This window comes from Emydura macquarii, unplaced genomic scaffold (genome assembly GCF_026122565.2).
Source record: "Emydura macquarii macquarii isolate MOO-44397 ecotype Brisbane River unplaced genomic scaffold, CSIRO-AGI_Emac_v2 contig_554, whole genome shotgun sequence".
Lineage (NCBI taxonomy): Eukaryota > Metazoa > Chordata > Testudines > Chelidae > Emydura > Emydura macquarii.
In genome coordinates this window covers 7,627,172-7,651,016 of record NW_027130691.1, presented here as the reverse complement: position 1 = coordinate 7,651,016, position 23,845 = coordinate 7,627,172, and the positions used below count along the sequence as shown (strand labels likewise).

General features: G+C 44.5%; 1 long non-coding RNA gene across 1 annotated transcript in view; it reads left to right on the top strand.

The window, feature by feature from the left end:
* The window catches only part of LOC137147359 (uncharacterized), a 107,690-nt gene that overhangs the window by 50,810 nt on the left and 33,035 nt on the right, over positions 1-23,845 (top strand). Inside the window, exon 3 of the long non-coding RNA XR_010918187.1 lies at positions 21,742-21,796. This is a non-coding gene — a long non-coding RNA (uncharacterized lncRNA). The remainder of the gene's footprint in view (positions 1-21,741; positions 21,797-23,845) is intronic.

The window sequence follows — 23,845 nt, the reverse complement described above, 5'->3', positions numbered from 1 at the left end:
CTGGCTATCTGCTCGGGCTAAGGAGCAACAAAACGCTTGCTTATAAAACAGTGAATTTGGGTCCTAGTGATTTTTGGGGGTCATGTTATTCTGCAAATTGCCAGGTATTTTTGTAGCTAAATGCCATGGTGCTGGAGCCATATAAATACCCAGACAGAATGTTTGTTTGTTAATCCTGAAAGTTTTATAAATTTTTGAATGAATTATTTGTCCAAAAACTCATACTGGAAAACGTGCCGTTCACTATTCAGCGGTTTGAAATGTTTCTTTTATCCAGCTGGGGTCCCAAAATGATGCTTTTTGATTATCGGTATTGCACAGTTGGTCATGGTACTTAATAGTCAAACATTTAAGAACCATCAATAAAGTGAACATCATTTGCCTGAATGATGGGGGCAAATAATTATAAGAATCAGAGACTCTGGATCAGTTCAAGAAATAAAAGGGCTCTGTTAGAAACTGGTATTATGGGCAACAAACTCGTCATCTTGTCCTACTTCACTGTAAATGTAAGGTGGCATTCTCACCTATCTGATCAGTCTGTGGCTTTCTATTTGGTATGCCAGAAAGAGAAGGACTATATGAATTCTAAAAGTGTTCTTATATGTCTAAAAACGGGCAGGCAAAGCACACCACACCACTCACAAGAGGAAATATACCTTGGCCACTTCCAAATAGATGCCTACCATAGTTTTGCTGATGCAGATCCTTCCAGGGAGGTCATATCTGCATGCTGGTACCTATACTATTGCTGGCAAAGTCTACAACCTTTCCCAGGTGGCAGGGAAATTGAGTGAGAGTTGTCAGGTGAAGACTGCAACTTGGGTATTTATCCCTCAACCATGATATTACGGAGAAGACCAAAGTAATGATGGAGATGGACCTGAGCTACACAATGACTGTGAATTAAGATCAAAGAACGTCCCCAAAGTTTGAGGAAGGGGGGTTGAGTTGGTGGATAGGGATGATTTGGCCCATTACGGAGCTTGGGACTAGCTTGAGAGTTTAGAGCTAGTTCTGAACCTTTCCAAATTTTCTGCCACACACATGCACCCCTCATTTTCAGGGAGCACAATGACTTCTGAAAGCCACTGTACAAGTGGCGTTAAAGGGGTCTCTTTAACCCATGCACCTGAGTAAGAGTGCCTAAATTCTAGCCCAAAATCCAAGGAGTTGTAGCAGTTTCCTAGATAATTAGCTCTTCCCTTTCGGAAGCAGTGTAATTAATTGCACTGGCACAAAATGACAAGTATGGTACCAGGCTACTGCAGAAGATGCTGATATCCAGAATCAAAGGTAATACACTCCCTTCTTGCTACAGCCTATCCCCTCATATGGCCACTGAGAATTTACATTAGAAACAACCCATTAGATCTCACCACTGTTACCAAGAAATGTGGCTAAAACAGCATTTCTTTGGAGGCAACAAAAATAAATGTGTCTCGAAAGGAAAGCAATTTACCTAGGAAACTATGAAAGCTCTGGGCATTTCAGCACATCTCAGCTTTCTTTTTTTATTTTTCATTTTCTAAATGGCATCGATTCAGTCACTGTCGATGGTGCATGACTGTGCACATCTGGTTTTATGGTTAAGGAAATAGCTGATTGAAGTGATATGCTGAACACAATCTACTGGAGTAAATAAAAGGGCACTTGAAGGAGGCATTGTTTTCCAACAGATGTAGGGGTCTAAACTCATTCCTGGTGCAACTCCATTGGAATCAAATAAATCTACCAGAGCAAGGAGGGCACTGATTTCAGTGTCCTCCTTGCTCTGCTAGATAGCAAATGGTGAAATCTGGGGGGTTTATACCATTGTTATCGCTCAGTGCCCATATCGGTCACAACTGTAAAGTTATAATCCTAGGAATTTTTCCTAGGCAGTGACCCATAATCATCTTAAAATTATAAACAAATACTGAAGGCAGTGGTGTACCGATGGGGGAAGAGAGGGCCGGTCCCTGAGCGCTGGCTGGGCCAGGCCCTTTACGACTTGCAGGGGATGGAGGTGGGCAGGAGGCTCTGAGGGATGGCTAGATGGTGCCCAGGGACAGGCGGGGGGTGGGGAGCTATGGGTGACCAGGAGGAGGAACTCACTCCTCTCACTACCCCCTAGCTGGGGGGTGAGGCCCCACTGCCCGGTAGGAGGAGCCGGTGCTGGATCTGGTTGGACTGTGGGGCTGGAGCGGGAGAGGTGTGCGCCGCATGGCGGGTAAGTGCGAGGGAGGAGGGGTTAGCGGCAGGACCTGGCCAGACCCGGGGTAGCCACCACCATGAGCACCAGAAAATCCCTGTGGTGCAGGAGGAGGAAAGCGGTGTGTCCCCCTGCAGGTACAGGGGCCCCCCTTCCTAGGGCAGCTGTGGGGTAGCGCCGTCTGGTGGGAACCAGGGACCCCTCCTGCCCTGCATAGGGGGCGCATGAGGCAGGGGTGATCCAAATGCAAGCACTGGCCCCAGAGACCTACGGTATGCCAGTGACTGAGGGGAGGAGAGGAGAAATTCCAGAAAATGGTGAGCCTTCCTTAAAGTGACTTTGATAGGGATTCATATCCTAGCACCCACTGATCATACATCCCCTATCATTTCCTCCCCCCACCCCCCCAGTCAGTGGTGTGCCATGGGTCTCCCGCGCCCTCCTTTGCAGGTCACTTCTTGGGCTTTGTCTTCACTGCAAAATAAAAAAAAGTGTGTGTTTTTTACATCACAATAGCTGTCTCGCTTTAATATCTTAGTGGAGACCAGGTTCAGGCAGTTCTTATGATGTAGCTCAGTGAGCTTCACTATTTCTCAAGCGGGGCCACTTTGGCAAAAAACCTTCAATGTGAGAGCCACATCGACTACAAAATTAACACATTGCTTGCTACGCCTTAATGATGTAATGTTACAGAGCGACTCGGGTAACTGAACCAAAGTCTGCTTGTACAGTGTACAATGTTTTCTTTTCACAGTATTCATTGTTGAACATAGAGATTCGCAGGTATACGTACTGAGCAAAAATGACAGCATTTTTTGCACACAATGTTTCGGAGATGGGTATTGTGTATCGGAATATAAACAAATTAGTCAGGGAGCCGCACTTAGGGGTGATGGGAGCCGCCACTGGCTCCCGGGCCTTGCCATGAAGAACTCTGGTGTAGCTAGTCAAAGTCAACCCTGTATCTCTGCTGCGACTAGCTACATCCAAGTTTAAAAACTACAGTGCCTTGCCTCCACTAGGGTTTTACACAGAATTCACTGTCTCAGTGTAAGAACACAGCCTTTTTTTTGCAGAGAAGACCTAGCCTTGGCCACGTTCTTCTGGGGGTGGTAAAGGGCTTTCTTATGTGCGTGTGGTCACATGCAGTGTGCAATGGAGACTGCTTTGGGAAAGCATTTGTGAGTGCATCTCTTTGTGTTTCTTTCATTTGTTAAAGACACAATCGATTCCAGCTGGGGTGCCTGGTGGGAAGTGGTGACAGTGGCTGATTTCTCTAGGAAGTTACAAGGTGCTAAAAGAGCCAAAACTCAACAATGAAAATTAATTTGAAAAAAATAGGAACTAAAACTCTCCCTTAATTGGCCAGAGCACTAACTAATGACTGTAGGCCTGGCCCTGCCAGCCACCCACATGAGCAGGACTTTATTGACTCCCATGGCTGCAAGCGGCTGGTTTGCACCCCATGCTCCCAATTTCTCTATAACCCCTTTTGCTTGCTGTCCCTGTAACAGGGAGCATCTAGCAAACAGAGGTGATTTTCTATTCAAGTCTTCTCTACTTCAGGGTTGGGCTAATGAGGCAGCATTCGTGAAAGAGGCAAGGAATTTATTCCAGCGAGACCTGCTAATGTGGCTCAGCGGGAGGCAGATGGAGGATAATTCTGGGTAACATCAGTAGGCTAAGCTGAGAGATGAATGACTGCACCATAAAGTACTGGATTTGGGTGTCCCCTGTTGGTTCAAAAATCCATTTAACACAGATGCTTGCAGGGTGAAATATCTTGCCAAGATACTTGACTGGTGTCGCCAAAGAGCAATTTCATGGACCTAAGCTTTCCTTTTGGGCTGGCTTTTTAAAAAGATAAAGAACCTAGGAAGTAAACACTGAATTCAGTGGAGCATTTGACTTAACCTTTATTGGTAACCCCTAAGAGTTGTGTTGGCTGGCAGTCCTGCTATCTTTCCAGTAAAAACTTTGCTTTATTGTCTGCCTCCTGCTCAAGTCCTGGATGCAGCAAAGCGCTTTAGAGCCTGTGCTTAAATTCCCCTAACTTCAGTGGGTGCGACGCATTTGTTTAAGTGCTCTGCTGAAATGGGGCCCAAAACCAGAAGTAAGGCTCAGGCAAAACTCTGATTGAAATCAGTGAGACTCTTGCACAATTAAGAACTGCAAGAAATGTACAATCCTAGGGTCAGGCATAGAACAGCTCAATTTATCTCCTCTGTTATTTTAAAACTATGTAGAACAACACATAAATTGTTGGCAGATAAGCAAAGAATAAGCTGAGCAATGGGGTCCCTGCTATAAAAACGAGCAGGGGCTTGTGGGACAGGGTGACTTGCTTACTCTACAGTGTCGGAGGAAAATTTGTGACCGATTCCATGAGTTTTATGGGTAACAGCTACCCACCGAGGAGTTCTTGGCTCAGAAAAGCCACATAACTAATGTTCACTATAAAACTAAAACACGTTCCACAGAGTAGAGAGAGGCACGTACATTAGATAAGGAAATCTAGACTGAAAGAAAGACTGGAGCAATAGCTCCCTTTAACATGGACAAATCTGACTTCACTTGAGGCGTTGTCACATTAGGGTTATTGGCTAATGTGGTTGTCCTGGGCATTCATGCCCTTCATCTCTGCCCCAGCATTATAAAATGCACCCACTCATCCTGCGAAGTATTAGTGTAGGTGTCTGAGAGACAGGGCACTTGGGTTCTCTTCTTGAATCTGCCACAAATTCAGTGTGTCATTGTGAGCAAATCACTTAGCCTCTTTGCATTTCAATTTTTCCTCCTATGTAATGGTGATTATATAGTGCATGCCTACCAAACAGTGGTGTTGAAAAGCTTAATTAATGTCTGTAAATTGAGATCCTCCGTTGAAAGGTTCTGCAACATATAATTGCAAAGTATTACATTGAAAGGGAGGGCAAAATCTCTAGAGTGTTCCTGGGGTTATGTAGAGTATAGAGTGCCTGTCATGGAGAGATTTAATAACTGCTATTAGAATTCAAGAAAACCTGAATTTAGACTTATTTAGATTTACCTAAAGACACATCAATGAGGGACTCTCACAGGCCCAAAGTTACTTCAGTACAGTTTTTGACAGTCAGTGCTTCATTCTTTCCAATGTATCATGAAATTGATAGACTGAATATACTCGTCCTTCCTTTTCGTTGTCTCAGCAGAACATGGAACCAAATGAAAAGAACAGGGGTGGTTATTCTGTATGGCTGGCTGAAAGGCTAAGGTAGAGATCTGTCTGTTTGTCCTTTCATTAATTTTAACATCATTTCTGATATCCATGTTCCCATGAAAATGACCAAAAGAGAAATACAACTGCATGACAACAACCTATTTTTGAGGTAATTGTAACAAGAATGGACCTAACTTTACCCTTTGGACGTTGCTATTTTCTAACCTTCCAGCTAGATGAATGCATAGGAGTCAGGGTGTAGCATATACAGGATGCCCCAGTTGGGGTGTGGAATGTGTTTGGAGACTTTTCAAAGTAGATTATGCACCAGAGGGGATATGATCCAATTTGGATAAGAACGGTTCAGATGAACACACAGAGTCAGATCTTCAGCTGGCGTAAATGGATGTAGCTCCAGTGAAGTCAGCTGAGGATCTGGTGCATTAGGTGTGTCTCTGCTCTGCTGTAGCTAATTAGAAATAAAACTGACGTATGTTGTACTTCAGATCATCCCAACTTAGAAAAAGGTAAACTCATACTCGCTGCTGTCTCAGTGTTGTGAATTCCCTGAGAGCCACATCAAAGCTCTTTCATAGGAGGATCTCTGTGCCATGTATGTTCTCAGGCAGTCAAAGGGAAACCATTCCAAGCTGGGGTACCGTGTACATTTCCAGGACCCTCTGTCATCTCTAAGGATCCAAAAAAAAAAAAGTCTCTTGCACACAAAGAATTCATTATAATACAAGTAATAAAAAATAATAATAATAATCAGCTCATCGTTGGAAAAGTTAAGAATTGCCACACTGGCTCCCTGTGGTTTTTCTCTGCAGTGCTATCCCTGCTTCTAATTAAGCAGATTCATCAGACTCAAACTGAAGCACTAAGACAAGGCTCGGAATATATTCCATCTGTGACTCTCAATAACACTGCTATCAAACGTCCTTTGAAAATAAAGTGCTTGGAGATCTACTGATGAAAAGTAGATACTACATCAGAGCTAGGTGATGTTGTAACGTATTAACTGCCACAGCCAGTTCCTTTCTTCTTAGCTCATATATCTTACATGATGATGTGGTCTTGTCTTGAAAGCCATGGCGAGTCCTTTCCTATTCCAGTCTGACTCTAACGGCCAAGCTGTGGCCAGCAAATAGAATCTGTTTCATGAAGAAACAGCTTTGTTAGCATAAGCCGCTGCGAGTTCTGCCAGCTGTTTTCACCTTTTAGCAAAGGTTTCCTACTCAAACAGATAGAATGGATAACAAGTGTAGGACCAATTACAGTATTCTAGTAATAACACTTAGCTGCAGAGAGGCTTATAAAGGGGCTATATATCTCTGACACCTTATGCACCAAACTAACAGGTGTTTGGAACCCATTAAGTCTTACAACAGACCTTTTCAAGACGATGATGCTCCAGAGTATTGTAGCTGTCATGAAAAAAGCATTAAAGGGAACTAATTCTAGCCTTGAATTATGTGAGCTTCAAGTGAAAGTGCCCCCAGAGCTTTCAGAGTAGATCTTATTTTCAGAGCTTTTCCTTTTTTTAAAAACTGGACAACTGCGTAAATGGTGAGAGCCAATTCAAATTAGTTGATTTTTGGCCATTGCTGCTCTCCTTTGGAGCGTGAAGATAATCGTGGGGATAAAGAATACACTTATGAACCCAATGTTCTAAGGGGGTCACCTTCTCATCCATCTGTTACCCAGGCGTAAAGCTGGATTAGCTCCAGTGAAGTCAATAAAGTTACTCCATGTTTACCTGGGTGTAACAGATCAGAATCTGTCCCCAAGAGGACCCCATCTCTGTCTAATCAGCTGAATGAAATAAAAGCAACCAGCTTTATCCTTTGTGGAAGCCCAGCAGACTGGATTTTTGGAATCCTAATAAATTGGAAGTATTTAGTGATACAAAATGTGCCTACATAGCAACAGGAGGAGTTTGCTAGACTTGCTGAGTGGTGGTGAACAATACGTGGGGAGAAATGGATGCACTTCCTTACATGGCTGTGCCAGGCTGCAGTGGTGTGGTCTGAGAGTCATGACCAACCCAAAATGATAGAGAGGAGCAAGGGAGGACGAGAGGGAAAATACAGCAGCTAGCTGAAAAAAAAAATTTTTTTTGTGGGAAATCTCTGGGGACAGGGATTTTTTCCTACCCTTTTCCTCTCCCCCATCCCCAAAAAAACAAACAAAACTTCCTGTGGAAATTTGTTTCGTTTTCAACAAAAAAAATCAAAACCTAGGAAAATACTTCACCGTTTTTGGTCAGTTTTTCATCTGTAAAAAACTGAGATTTTACTGACTTGTCCCCCAGAAGGAGAATTTTCCATGGCGTGTTCTTGCATGGTTCAAAACCCATTTTTCATTTGGAAAAAAAAATGTTTTGACCCATAAAAAGATCAACCAGCTCCAGAAGATACACCAGCTAATCTTCTGGGAGCCGCCTTTGCTTTCCAAATGCAAAGTGTCGCTGGAGCACTAGTAGCCAAATGAACAATCACACCCATATAACTTCCTTATTACCAGCTCCACGGCATTTCACACATTCACGCTCTTCACTTCCAGCTACTCAGTGTACTTCACTGTTTTCTATAAAGAACTCTGGAACCCACGCTATTGACTTCAATGTTGATTTGAAAGTGCTGCTATGAATATGCTTTACCCATAAGCAGTGAAATGGAATAAATAACATTATTAATTCAATCTGTGGCTGTCTGGCTCACTGGAGTGAATTTAATTTTTAATATAGTGTAATGGAGCTTTATTCCTAGCTACTGGATGGCTTCCCTTAAATTGTCTTTTCAATCATCAGGCAGCAGTGGATTCACTTAAAGCGTTGTTCCTTATGAAGTGCGAGGAGGTATTTTCCCACTGAGATGGGATGCAAATAGCAGACATGGAACAACTGTTCTGAGTTACTGTGTGAGGCACACAAGATATCAGAACATGCTGCACACAGGATCTCTAGTGTGTGGTATGGAGTAGCTGTGGGATGTATCACAGTGATAACTTGGAGACAGAGCCTCAGCTGGTGTGAAGTGTCATAGCTACATTGACTTGACATGTTGAGTGATACAAGGAAACTGAGTCAAAGAATAGGGCAGAAAATGCCTGGACTCCACTCAACACTGATGTAAATTCCTAGAGGCTCCATTGAAGGTGATGGATTTACACCAAACTCATAATCTGTGCCACAGCCTCTAACATGCAATTGGAAAGTGGAGTTTAAGTAGAGACCCAAGATTCTGTCCACACTAATATCAATGGAATGAACTCATCCCAATACCTTCTAAATATTCTGGATACAAAGCTGGTTGTGACACAACCTGCATCTTTACTCTTTTAAAGCTCCCACTCAGCATTGGAGGAGTCGGTCCATGGCTGTATCTTCTCCTACCCTTTGTCTGATTAGATTTTAAACACTAAGGAACTGTCTTGCAATGTACGGCACAATGGGGTCCCACTCTAAGCTGGTCCTGTTAAGCATTCCTACAATAATCATCCGTATTTACAATAGCATCATTTTTTCCTGAAGGTCTGGGCAATGGGAGTTTAGCCTGTATAAGGGTTTCAAGATGTAGCTCAGTTACACTTCAGCACTTGGTCAAACTAGCAAAATTGTTCACAGAAAGCAAACTTGAAAGCAAGGGTGTTCACGGAAAAATGTGTTATGGATCACCTTATATATTTGCGCTGGAACGTCTTACTTATTCATCCAATCAGGGAGCTGAAGCAATACCTTATGATTGGTCAGATCAACCACAATTAAGAAACACAATCTGAATTTTGAAAGTTCCTGATGAATCCATTGAGTAAAAAATGTGAAAAAACTACTTTATGATCAAAGCCTAAATTTGCAGAATAATGACCTGTTCAAAGATAATCCATGAGCAAAATGGAGCTAACGTCTCAAATGATCTTTTATGAATCATTCCCTTCAATGCACTCCTTAGAGAGAGGATCTTGCAGTCTCACTCCTGCAATGTCTGTGACCAGGATAGCAGACATACCACACGAATTGCAAAACAAAACAGGCTGGATGTACAGTCAATGAGCATCAGTGTCTGAAAGTTTCACAGCAGAACGTGGGTTTGAAGAGGAGGGTTTGGAATAAGAGAAGTGGGAAACTGCTCCACGCATGAAGTGCACCAGGAGCGAAGGCACAAAGTTGGGAGTGGGTAAAGGGAGCAGCTGCATTTCAAAGATAAAGCAGTCAGCTGAAATTGCAAAAGACCTGTCATAAATTATTTGTCCAAACTAAAATATATACATGAGAGAGAAATTTGAAACAAAATACCCAAAATGGGAGCACAGAGAGAATTTATGACAAGAATGAGAAGGAGGGAGTAAACGGCACGGCTGTTTTGCTGCAGAATTGAAACGTCTGAGGAGAAAGTAAATTGGAAGCAAAATACCAGACGTAGAGACTGAGACGCAGCTATGACAAGAATGAGAGAAGGAAACAGAGAAAGCAAATCTAAAAAACCAGCTCTTAATCCTGGTGCTTTGGATGTAGTCTTTAAACAAGCTCTGACATACCAAACAATCCTGAGAGGATTCCTTCAGCACGATAAACCAAGTTTGCTTCTGTAGAGGCAACAGCATGTAAGCATTATTCATCCTGATTCTTGTTCTCTTATAATGTTGCAGCACAGTCATCAGTCTGTGGTTATTGACTGGTTTTGATTTCATATTGATGTGCATTGTATCTAACTGAGACCACACAGAATTTGGTCCGATGGGGCTTATGTCTTAATTTTCCCTGCGTTAACTTGAAAACTTCCCTTATTCTTAGCATGAAATTCTCTGGCCTAGGTTTTGCAGGAGGTCAGACTAGAAGACTAGCGTGAGCCCTTCTGATCTTTGAGTCTACGACAAATCCCAGTGTCTCTGGAAAAGTAGCATGTGGTTGGTTGCATTATCCATATGCCTGAGTAGAAAGACTCTCTCCATTTTAGAGGCAATTGTAAAAGAGAATGTTCTGCATTTCCCTTCTTCTCTACCTCCTTTCCCTTCCTCGGAGAGATGCTGTGAGCCTTAATTAATTAAACTAAGGGTATGTCATGGCAGGCATTGATGCAGTGGCATCAATTGTGTGGGACTTTGTAGACCCACTCAATCAATCAGAGAGCGCTCTCTGGTTGACTCAATTAGTCCACCTCCCCGAAAGGCGGAAGGCAGCGTCGATGGGAGGGCATTTACCATCAGCTCAGAGCCATGAAGACACCACGGTACATCGACAGGAGATATGATGTCGACGTTATGTAGCTTGCAAGCTCCCATCGCTCGGTGTAGACCAGCCAGAAGACCCCTATGGTTGCTCTGACGGAGGCACAGCAGCAGGGAATGAGGGAGTGGTGGATGCAGGCATGTTTCGCACCTGGGTCAGCCAACCTATGACCACCCAGGTGGCAGAAACATGCTCAGCGGGGGCTCCTACGCCTCCTTTTTGCATGCATGCTCTTTCCTCACCCACTCCCCACCGTGCCAGCTGTGGTCTGCCTGCCCACGTTATTCAGACCATGGGTCCTCATCCTGCCCCCAGTGAAATCACTAAGAGTCTTGCATTGACTTCATTGGGACCAGATTTTACCCCTTCGTTCTTTTACATGCGATGTGTGAATGAGCTTCCAGCCGTGCAGCCAAGAACTGACTGACTTCTCTTTCTCGCTCAGCTTCCCCCACCTTCCCTCAGATCGTTCCATTGGCCTGAAGCTTTATGCTTCCCAAGAAGTGCACGCACGTGTGAGTCTCCACGTCAGTCAGTGTCGGTTACTGTGGACTAGTAAAAGGAGAGGAGATTTCAAAATGTCCGGTCCTTCTTTGTTGTCTTCGTTTGAGCAGCCGCTAGTAGCAAGCAGGCACTTTGATAGCTAGATTACAATCGGCTCTCGAGGTCAATTCATGCCTTCCTCTCAGAAGCCGGGAATGGGCGACGGGATGGATCACTTGATGATTGCCTGTTCCGTTCATTCCCTCTGAAGCACCTGGCATTAGCCACTGTTGGCAGACAGGACGCTGGGCTAGATGGACCATTGGTCTCACCCAGTCTGGCTGCTCTTATGTTCTTATGAACATCTAGTCCTGCACATCTTATTCACATGAGTCAATGAGATTTCTTATGTGAACAGGGACTATCTGTGTGAGTGAGGATTGCAGAATCAAGCTCAAATCTACAACCAGTTGGAGGGCAGGAGAATGAACGTGTTACATAGAGCCACTGTGAAGAGTACAGTGTTCTCTCATTGCCTAACAGTAAGTGTGTAGAACTCAGCATTAAGCATATCCGTTGGTAAATATTTGGGGCCTGATCCTGCCACGCTAGAAGTGCTGGTAATTTCAGTGGGGGCTGGAGTGGGCCCCAGTTCAAGGTCTTAAAACTGTTTTCCCCCCAATATATAATAGTCATGGGGTGGCGGGGGGAAGGGAATCATATTGAATTCCCACAATCCATCCATTTGAGAGGTAGTGTCTGATAAGAAAAGGGAGTGGAGACTCAGGACTCCCGTGTCGTAGCCTCGGCCTTTCTACCGAATCACTTTGTCTTTCAGTGCCTCAGTTTTCACCTCTGCTAAACCGAGAGCATGATGGGGGGTTAATGCTTGTGACGCACTTTAAAACCCTTGGCTTCAAAGCTACGTGTGTTGTCAGATAGGGACAGACTGTACTGACACGAGTCTATAAGCTGGTAATGCTCAGATAGGCATTTACACTTGGCAGTGTCAGGACCTGAAATGCAGAAAAGCTGGGTCATAAATCCACATAATTCCTCAGGCCCCTGCATGTTTAATGCAGACAAATGTGTGATTTTAAATTGGATGACCTGAGCAGACGTGTAGTAGCAGCACAAGGGAAAGGGCAGATTGCAATGTATGTTTAAAGAAGAACAGAAAACCAAATGCCTCCTTTTCTCTTTCACTGAGAGATGGAAGTTAAACCCACATATGCTGAGCTAATGCTTCTGCGAGCTGTTATGCTGAGGAATGATATGGTGTTAAGAACTAAAGAAGAAATGGAAATATTTATACGTAACAGATGCCAGCAACAAAGTCCAGTCACATCACTATAGCATGTAGCCCCTTCATGCCGCTGTGGATTTTTCCTCTGTGCTTTGAGGCTTTCCTCTGACCAATTTGCAAATCTAGCAGTGTCCTAGTTTGCTTCAAATTACCCAGCCTTAGGCTCTCCCAGCATTTGCTCTCCTGATTGATGGTGTAAATAGCTACAATCACCATCTAAATCACCGCAGTCGGGATCTGTGAGGTCTCCATTAGTAAAAGGAGTGTCTAATGGGTTGCCAGAAGTGCTGTATTCGAAGTGAAGAAAAATCTGTGACCCATTATATCTTGAAACGGTATCCATTTCGTCTGCGCTCGCTGGTACTAGGCCTGGCCCATAGCGCTCAGGTGTGGGTCTGGGACCCAAAGCTCAGGTGTGTTTAGAGATGAGGCTTTGTCTCAGTCCATTAATCACAGACCTTATTCACTGTGGGTAATACTTTACTCCTGTAATAGTCCCATTTGTTCCAGTGGGACTGTTGTGGAGTGAGGCACTACTCAAGGTGAATAAAAGTAGTGCGATCTGCCCCTCAGTTGTACACCGGATGGAAGAGGGAGGTGGGTTTTTGTTTTTTGGTTTTTGTTTTGTTTTTTTTAATCCAGTGCTAAAAGAAAAATACAAATGAGGGAGTGCCAATTTCATCAAAGGATTTTGTCCCTTTAGCACGAGATTTCTAAGTGTGCATCTTCCCCAGACCTCCCGTAATGCCATCCATGCAACAAAACAAAAAAAACCCTCCACGTCGCATCAGGAGAACATGTCCATTTTCATTCTCATAGCAACAGGATCTCTTCCCATAAAGCAAAATAGTTCTTTCCCTTGCAGTTTGTGAGGTGTCAGACGTGAGCAGCACAAATGACTGGTCACCTCAGACTTTTGATCTGGCCCATGGTCTCCCCTGAACTACAAGAGAACAGGGCTTGTCGTAGTGCAGGGGTTGAACCCAAACACCAGCTCTGCACAGCCCCAAAATATGGATCCGGATTTGTGGGCCTTGTGCCCGTCCAGGAGTCTGATTGACTGAGCTCAGCTCAGCTCAACTCTTTAAGTCTGAATATCATTCATGTACAAGCTCTCTGGACCGGGAACTGGTTCTCACTCTGCATTTGTACAATTCCTATCACAAAGGGGCATTTTTTTTTTTGCTGGGGGCGATTTTCGCTTTAGTCCTGTGCATGCTCCTATAATACAACTGATGAACAAGCGTAAAATATCAGCTTCCACGCTTTCCCTTGCTCACATGCTGCTTTCACGCAATGCTGCTTTTCCCATCAGCCTCCTAATTACAGTTGGTAAAAGCAGTTTGGAGGAGAAATAACTCCTTATGGTTAACAATAACTTCTACTCCGTTAAAATGTTTGGATGCTTATAAAAATCCTTTGCGTGTTACTTGTTCAAAGAGCTGTACGTTGAAGTTGGTGGAGAGAAAAGGCTGATTTGTCAAAACCAAACCATTTTTGTGCGGGATTCTGCCATGTTCAACAAAACTCTTGTTGAGTTTCGGAATTTCTGGGGCAGCAGAGAGACACCCTCACCTATCGCCCCAACCCCTCCACTTTCCTAGAGCAGCTGATAAGCTGGTGGTATGTGGGAGAGTCACGTACAAGTGCCCTAACCGCCACTTGATTTCATCCTGGTGGGAATATTTTTGAAATCTCAGCTTTGCAGGATGGGAAAATCATTTCCCACCCAGCTCTACTGTACATACACTAGCTAATTATTAATGCTGCACTTGTCTTTTCCTAACCTTTGTGGGTGAAAAGTACTGCTAAATCAGAGTGAGTACACAAGGTGCAAGGCAGTGAAAACCAGGCCCAAAAACTCTGGAGCAGACTTCAGTAGAGCTCTGACCACTTATACCAGCTGAGGATCAGCCCCAATGTCTATTTTCATCTAACCTGCTTTTCCCATCCCTGTTGTGGCTCTGATGGCATAGAACTGTCCACCCCCAAGGCAAATGCTGTGACTGGGAAAGAGACCTTCCATGTCAGGCAATCAACCCACTTGTGAGTGTAGTTGCAAAGATGGAAATGCATCAGTTAAGAAGTGGCCTTGAACTATATCCTCTGATGATGCAGGTTAAAATGTTCCAGTCTGTCATGGAAATAAGTGAATTCCTGATATCAGACTCCAAGATTATTCATATTCCCAGGTATCAGACTCCAAGATTATTCATATTCCCAGGTAGTATTATAACTGACAGACACACATCATTTTCTACCAAATGCATAAACAATTCAAGCTTCTAGTTGTATAGGAATCTGAGTGCTTGTCGCAATTGCTAACCGTCTGCTGTATAACATTCAGCTCATCAGTTGTGCTTGGGAAAATTAACACACACACCATCATCAGGCTACATTCTGTTTGTATCTTTGCCACCTCCAGCTGCTGTTTGCTCAGGTTGACACTTTTGGAAATAGGTGAGACTCTGTAATTTACAATGAGAGGGTTGTGCTTGGGAAAATTAACACACACACCATCAGCAGATCTTTGCCACCTCCGGCTGCTGCACTTTTTGTTACCTCCCCCATTCTCCCTTATTTGCAGCTGCCACTGCATTGTTGGGTTCCAATGGAAGGGACTAAAGATTCCAAGAGAAGCTATTTGTTCTTGTGGTGCTTTGGGTCCAGCTGGAAGATGGAACCAGATGGAACTCATGTGAAGGGCCTGTTCTCATGAGATTTCCTGCCAGTTTTGGTTGGGTAGTAGAGCTGGCCAGAAACTGGAATTCTCCTTCCACCGGAAATTCTGAAATTCCTCCTCCCAAGAAATTAGTTCTGAATCGCAGCAGCCTGCCAAGCAACTTGAGCAGCAGGGGCTTCCATACTGCCAAGGAGCCTGAGACCCCTGGCTTCTGGACTGGACTGTCCACCTCCAGGTCTGCCCCAGAGCCAGGGACCCCGGGAGGCAGGCTGTGAAGGAGCCACGAGCCAGGACTCGCAGGTTCTCCGCTCTCTGTCAGACCACCAGGGGGCTGCTAAGGCATCAATGGGTAAACTGGCAGAAAATCAGGTGGGCTCCCGACAGCAACCTGCTTGTCGGTGGGGTGCCATCGGAAACCTACCTGTTTTCAATGGGAATTTCATTGAAATGGCCTCCTTCCTGCAGAGTGTTTCAATTTTGTCACATTGGCATTTCCCAGTGGAAGACCATTCTGTCGGAAAACTTCCAGACAGCTCTGTCAGAGAGTCGGGAGAAGCATTAAAACTGGATCCAAACTCAATGCCTTTATGGGGTTTTCTCATCACTTGTGGAGGGAAAACTAGACAGCCAGACCCAGCTTCTCAACTGGTGTAAATCAGAATCCATCAGAGCTGTGGACACCAGCTGAGAGTCTGGCTCCAAATTCCTCTCTCATCTTCCTTAGATTGGCCTGCACTTTGATGCCCTTAGTCGCCATCCCAGGACCACCTCCATCTTTTAGTAATCATGTACATGCCATGGGAAATGCCTCTTCAAATTAGGGTAATTAGCAAATCTAATTCTGATTCTACATTTTTGGAACTCCATATTCTGCACTAAAGTTTAGCAGTTAAGATGTTCTTTGTAGCTGGGATCCCAAAGAATTCCAAGTCTGAGTTCATGACTTAAATTCCCTCCTCCCAACAAGTCCTAGTAATACCAGAGCTAAAAATAAATTGCCTCTACCTCTGTTAATCAAGATGCTGCACTTAGGTAATCTTGAGCTTAGCACTTCACTGGAGAGATGCTTTCTATTCCGAAAGTCACCACTGATCTCAGTCCATAGCTGCATGTTCAAATGCAGAAAGTTAGGCGATCACCTAGGACAGCCACTGAAAAGAGCTGTACTCCTGCAACACAACTCATGAAATCCTGTTAGGCCTCCACTTTCTGAACCGATGGACCCTGTCTGTAGCTGATTTATTACCTGCTGAGGGGAACACAGCAACCAGCAAAAATTGGTACAATCAGAGATGAAAACAAACAACTCAGTGGGTTCATTTTGATGGTATAAAACTCCACCAATATTAACCTAGTGAAGCTTGACAGCCAGTCTTCCTGCTCTGCAATGAATTAAAGAATGTATCACTTCATTTTTGCATACCCAGTATAGTAACCCTACTGTACTTGGTCAGGTGACTTCATTCTGGCTCCTTTAACGCCCTCTCATTATATTCTTCTCTAAGGAAAAGCCACCTACTCTTCAGATCAGATACTACATTTATTTTTAAACAGGGGATCATTATGTGAAGTCCCGCTTCTGCTTTAAATTACTTCCCTGAGCCGTGGTGCCAATTCTGCCATGTACAAATGAGCTTACTTCTATTATAAGTGCAAAAATCATTTTAAAAATTCCACTGGTGGAGATCTGGCAATAAGAAGTGTTCTTCTGTTAGAATTTTTACATTGTTTTAATCGGCAACAGTGGTCACCTCTACTGCAAATCTCTTGCTTTGTTGGAGGGAAAGCCTGAAGTTTGGATGGGCTGAATAGATTTGCAAGGACAACATGCACCAAAGGTAGGGAAGGAAACTGTAGAGCAACTGCAGGCAAGCTTGCACCGTAAAGTCTTTCTCAGCTCAATAGTACAGCTTTCATGGGTCGTCCAGTGGGCAGGGCAGTGATGATGATGATTGCCCGCCTTTGTGAAAACCTGAGCTGTGATGACGTGCCGAGTATTACTGCTGGGCTTTTGTGGAACTCCAATGTCTGGGGCTTCCTTAAGTTAAACCCAAAATAGCTTAACAGAAATTCAAATGTTAGAAATGATTGAGTGTGTGGTGTGGTTTGTGGGTTAAAGGGCAAACTGTCCATGCGGCCAAGCACTGTCAGCTTCAGCAAAGAAACATTGCCGCTTGCAAACCACCCTGGAGAGCAATTCCCTACAGTTAACAACAGGTGGGTCAAGCTGCACAGTTAAGATCTAAATGCAATTCTAACTCTCCCTCCCGCCCTAAAGTTCAGGGGTGAGTAGATCTGAGATTCTGGTTGAGAAAAAAGAGTCAGCCACCATCTTTCCTTCTGGATCCAGCATTCCCCGGAGCGCACAAGTGTCTTGGTTTGAGGCTTTTGGTTCAAGTCTCTCTAGCCAAAATATATTTTTAGATTGTTTATTAATTATTTGTATTATCATAGCACCTAGGAATGGCAGTCATGGGCCAGGACCCCACTGTGCTAGGTGCTGTACAAACACAGAAGAAAAAGACAGTCTCTTCCCCAAAAAGCTGACAATCTAATATGAAGCAAATTACTTGGGCGCTAAGCTCTTTCAAGCAGCAATGGTCTTTTAGTCCTATGTTTGTACAGCACCTAGCACAGTGGGATCCTGGGGCATGACTAGGGCACCTGGGTGACACTGCAACCCAGATGATGCTGATTTTCTATAATAACCAGCTAAGTACAAGGCTTCTGATATCTAGCTAAAAAGAAACTTTTGTCGCGATGACTGGAGATGAGTGGCAGATTTCACAATGGCTATGTCTATACTTGGAGCTAGGGCTGTATTTCCCAGCTTTCACAGTGTGCCAACACGAGTCGTGTAGCCACAGAAGCACGGGCAGCAGCCAGCCATGGCATGGGCTAGCCACCCCATGTGCAAACCCACCTGGACCCTGTGGGTGCATATTCGGGACGACTAGCCCGGGCTGCTGTCACTGCTGCCTGTGCTGCCATGGCTACGCTACTGTGTTTAGTGCAACAGCTGGATAAGACAAGTGTGTCTCGAGTGTGTCTAGCTCAAGTGTGTCTGTGCAAGCTGGGAGTCGCACTCCTAGCTCCCGGTGTAGGCGTAGGATAATTGGCAACCTGGTTGCCTAAGCAAATCATATTTTAAGTTAGGAACAATTAAAATGATTTTCTTAATACCCCATTAGCAAAGCTACTCTCTAAAAAACTTGATCTGACTCTAGAAATCCCTGGATTATCGAAGGCTTTACTAAGGAGGCTGGTTTTTCCCCTTCTAGCTAAATCAGCTGTGCTTGTATATAAATGTACTTAATCGCCGGTAGAGAAATGTTTTTATGCCATTAGCTGCACCTGCTACATCTATTACGTGGATTACTCTCATTTGGGTAGGAAGCTAGTTGACAGGATATTCTCTCGGAGTACAGAACTTTAATTCATGACCAGTTTCCCTGGTGCTGTAGATGCAGGCTGCCTTATCTTTGGTGTCAGCCAGGCAGTTCTTCTTTGACACACTTTCCCCCCTTGTAAAATATTTTTTTTTAATTTTTTTTTTACTGTGCAAGCCTTAGTGAGAAAATCCACTTCCCTATTGAAGCTTGGCCTTCTGTGTCCTACATACAATATCCCAGCACTGATGTGCAGTGCAGGATCTTGTTGCGTAGCTTTGCAGATACAAACGTCTGACCATCTAGGAAACTTTCAGAGATGTAGAAACTCATTTCCTTTCTCTTGCTCTGTTAAATTTGACATGTCCAGCACGTAGGACCCCACAGCTGCGTTATCACGCATACGTGGTGTGTCGTAACCTGTTTGAACATGCCCAGTGGAGCTAAATCCTTGCACAGGATTTTAAAAATGCCCTTGTGCATCTTAATGTCATGTTGATTTGGGCAACAGGCATGCTGCATTCTCCAGTGTTGACTTCTAAATGTGTATAGACTTTCACCTATGCCTCAAACTTGACCTTACACAAGACAATAGATAGTTCAGTCTTCATAATCAATTTAGTCCCTTGTGTGTCTGACTTGGCTTCCAATCCCTTCCAGTTTCTATGTGCATGGACATTGGGAAGTGGGAACTGGGCAGACGCCACTAAAATTATTGATCTTAGCCCACGGAGCAGCCACTAGATCTTATTACAGGTTGAACTTGAATCAGAGATTTAGAGTCGATAGGTTTTACAGTCCTCTAAAGCAGCCAGTTCCACCCTTGATGGTGCTGCACTCACTGACATGTCTATCAACTAATTTTGGGGCTCCTTTCTTCAGCCACGCTCTGAAATGCTCTAATATACATCCCTGAATTCTTAAAACTGCTATTTTTAAACCCTCCCTTTGGCTCCGCTTTCCTCCTTGTGATTGAAACAGTGTTCTTTTCAGAACTAGGCACCAGGGCCCTGTGGTTTCCTGGTACTTGGAACATAAAATCTCCTAATTCTTCTCTCACAGCTAGCTTCAGAGGCAATGGCATGATTGATATTTTCCATCACTGCATTAATAGTCATGGTGCAGTAGTTTTAATCTGTTTTTGTTCCACTTTTTATTTTAAATAATTCGCCTTAAATTTTCTCAGCCCTTCGAGTCACACAAAATAAATGTTGTGTGTTTTAATCTTACCTTGTAACCTAAACTCATGGGGCTTTCTTCGGAGGCTTTCCGATGGCAGAGCTTTCTGAATTCTGAGACGTCTGGGGAAGAGGCTGGTGGTGTTGCCTGATGTTGGTGCTCTTTGTTTTAATGAGCTTAGCAAATACACAGTTAGACATCAGCATTCAACTACGGGGCCAGGGTCTGCTCGTGTGACAGCTACTCCCGATTTACATCAGTGTAAGCGAGAATGGATTTATATTATATTAGTTCCTAGAGGCCCCAACCAAGGGCCCCACTGTGCTAGGTGCTGCACAAACCTTAGAGAGAGATGGTGCCTGCCCCAAAGAACTTAGTCAGTTTGGACAAGACAGACCAAGGGTGGGAGAGGAAACAGGGGTCGAGGGAGAGGAAGCGACTTGCCGTTCAGGCAGCAGGTCAGTGGTAGAGCCAGGTGTACTCCCAGTGCAGTATCCATTATATTATACTGCCTCCCGTCTCAGCCCCACCTCTGTACTGGAATCCTTTCTTGCGTAGCAGATTTGATAGTGGCTCTCAGTTACAGACAGTGACCAAAACAAGGCAGAAGAAAAGTAGAGAGAAGTCCAAGCCGCCGAGCCCCAGATCAGAACTGTCCCAGAATTCTTGGGGAGCTTGGAACGTGGATTTGATTCCAGCTCCATCTCTATGAAGAGGTGGGGGAAATCTTCAAATACCACAGGCCAGGTTTGCTCTGACAGCTCATGACTGTCGACTAGCTACGAGTGCAGGCCCAGATTGAAACACTTTGCTAACGTCTCTGTGCCTCCATTTCAGCCTGTGTTGCCTTCTTCTGCGATGTATGCAGTCTATATACAAACCTTTTCTCCTTGCTCAAGCACAGGGAGGTTGCCCCAGCTGAAGGCCTCATTGGCAACCTCCCCAGAGTCTGAGGGCTGCACCTAACTTGTGTACAATGGCCCAGACAGCAACCACTTCTAATACACAGCTGTCCCCCCCATGGATATGAAGTGTTGTGTCTTGGGATCTGTAGCTGGCTCTTTGGGCCAAACTTCTGTTTTAAGGACGTGGGCAACTCCAGGCTACTTTGGAGGGCATTGTGGGGCCCACACAGGCCAAACCTGAAACACAATTTTAAGAAACTTGTTCGTTCAGATCCTTGGCTCTGGCTGGGCAAAGGAGCATTAGAGCTCGCTTCCTGGGAGGCTCACTCCGATTACTGCACAGCCAGGTAGAGAGGCTGTCTCCTTCGCTGGGTTTGCTCCCCATGACTCTTAACCCTTAGAGCTCTGGAGAGGAGTATGCCCTGTACTTCATCCTCCAGCCTTCACCTCCCTTAAAATACTGTTCCCGTCCTCTTCCACCCCCCAATATAGGACCGCCTCCAGAGTTCACCACCAATCACCTGGGCAACCCATCACTCCACAGGAGCATAGTGAAATCACGTTTTCTCTTGTCCATCCATCCTATGTCCCTGGATGGAGCTAACCTGGCTCCATGCTGGTTCCCCTCCACCCTTCACTTCTATTCCTGTGTTGTTTCATCCCAGCTGGCTTCCAGCCCAAGGAAAGACCTGGGCACTGGTAGCAGTGAGAAGTGTGTCCCATAAGGAACACAGGCCAGGGGAAGACAGCAGGGTCCTGGTGGGGCAGGGAATCAGGGCCAGATAGGTCTTGCTGCATCCTAGAGTCCTGACGTCGGGGGGTGGTCTCCCAGCACCTCTTTTCAAACACCCTGGAAACTAGTCTGGTCTCTGGTGACCTCCACCTGGAAATGAGCTTGTTTCCCCCAGGTTAAACATCTGTCAACATGCTGCAGAGATTTTCTCTTGACACATCTGTAAAAATTTTAGGGGCCCTTCACATTATTTTTCATTCAATCCACCTTGGAAAAGGATGGACATGCTGTAGCCTAAACACCCCGACAGTCTGTAATTCCTTACATGTTCCAACACACTCTGTGTCCTCTTTGATTTCAAAACAGTGCATCTTTGTGATTGTCTTCTGGCTTGGGGGAGTGTTTTTCTTCTTCTCACCTCTTTGTTTTTGCTTCCTCAGGAGAATCACTGTTTACCTGATCTTCTATGGACGGAGCCATCACACACAACATATGGTAAGTCACTCAGCTTTTTATAAATTCAGTCTCGGCTCTCTCTATTTATGGGTGGAAATTGGCATATTAATAGTTTCATTTTGGTTACAAGAGTAATGAATTCTGCCCTACCGCATGACAACTCAGCTAAGAATGCTCACTCCGACCCCTTGTAAAATCTATCACCGCTGTATGACAGTGTAACTAATCCAGGCCTGCCTAGGATTTTGCACTTGTCACTTTGCTGCAGCGTGCATCAACTCGGATCTCCAGCATGCCAGCAGGGACAGAACCTAGATATTCCCTGCCTTCCCCCACCTCTAAAACTACAGGCCTCTGCCACTTGCACTAAAGGAGAATCTGTCAGTTGTTAGCAGTAAAGAGCTTATGAAACATAGCTTGACAGTTTCAGTTCCATCCCGTAGATGGCAGCAGCATGTGAATGCATAGGCACAGACTAGTCTCTGTCATGAACAGTGAGGCAAGCAGGGTCGCTGTATCCTACCAGTTTAGGATAATCTTGTTTAAATTCTCTTGAACAATCACCACTTGCATGTTAGTTCTGTGTGGTTTAATTTGCAGCCTGAATGTTGCCTTGGTCGCAGGATAGCAAGCCAGAGGTCCTGAACCTCAAAGTTGCTGGTCTGAGTCCAGCCCATGTCAGTGGGGAGCAAACCTTGCTTCTGGGTAATAACCAGAGTTGCCTCCAGGTTACGGTTGAGTTAGGAGCAGGGGATAGTTTGCAACATCGCTGTTTAGGCTGCACCTGTACTTGCAGAGAACAGAGGACTTCCAGGGCTGTTAGTCTAGCACTTTCACCGGTGCTAAAGTCACCACACCTTTTATACGAGTGTATTTCATTACTGCCAGGCACAATCTCTCCTTAGGTTTCTTTGCAGATAGTGTGGCCACTCTGTGGTGAAAATACAAATATTTGGATGTTATGGGATTTTCCTTTCGTTCTGAAGTCAGATGGCCATCTTAAAAATTCAGATATCCCTTCCAACCTTGATTCCCTAGAGCATGGGTTTGGAGACCTTTATGTGCTGCAAGATGCACCTGTTCCAAAATTCCTAAGGAATTTTTTTGGGGTAGGAATGGAGTGGAGTAGTGTGGAGCTGGGATCTCTGACAGAAGCTGTGTTATGGTTTAGTACAGAGGCTCGATAGAAGTCAGGGCACATTTACTCTTTGTATCTATCACCAAAACCATGTAGGTACTTAGATAGCTGCACAATGGGACATGTTTACTCTTTGGCATCTTGCTCAATTTTTATCTCCAGCTTGAAACAGTCCCACCCAGAAATAACTCTGGTGCATAGTTTTTTTGCATTTTTATAGAGCTTTTCATCTGAGGCTCTCTCAGTATGGAGGAAGGTGTCTTGGTTGTGTTCACACTATCCCTGATAGATAAGCAGGGAACCTGAGTCCCGAAAGAGTAAATGAGTCAGTGGCAAAGGCAGAACTTGCTCCAACTTCATTCTGTTCCAGGTATATTTTCATCCCTGTTTTATATCTGCATTTAACTTCTATGGGATCTCTCTACAAAAGTCACTTGACCTAGAGTTTGGTCCTATAAAAAGCAACTCATACATTGTTCTTCATTGCCTGCCTTAATTCATGTACCCACTGGAATTTCTCACTGCAGCTTAATTGGGTTAAGAACTTGTGATGCAATTCTCTAGCAGTCTTAACCCTATGCCCAGGTGGCAGGTATGGTTTCCAGTGTATGCCTATCATATATAAATTCTGAAATCTTCAAGAAGACAATCCAGAGTTTTCTTTACTGATATCTTTTTATAAGCATGTGTTGCATATTAGAAGATAGTAGTTTTTCCCCTAACTCTCTGCCCCTTTTGGAGTCAGGTGAATATTAGAGCAGCGCTCCTGGAAGGGTATCATAGAGCAGTGTTGGCATAAATTTCTTAGGCATGCTGTTTTAATAAATTGGCCCTTCTAAGGATTGTGAACAATTCCTAGGCTCATGAGTAATTTAAGCTGAAAATGGGGAACAGAACAGAAAACCTGAATGGAGACCCTGACACAAACAAGTATCTGAAGCAGTGTCTTC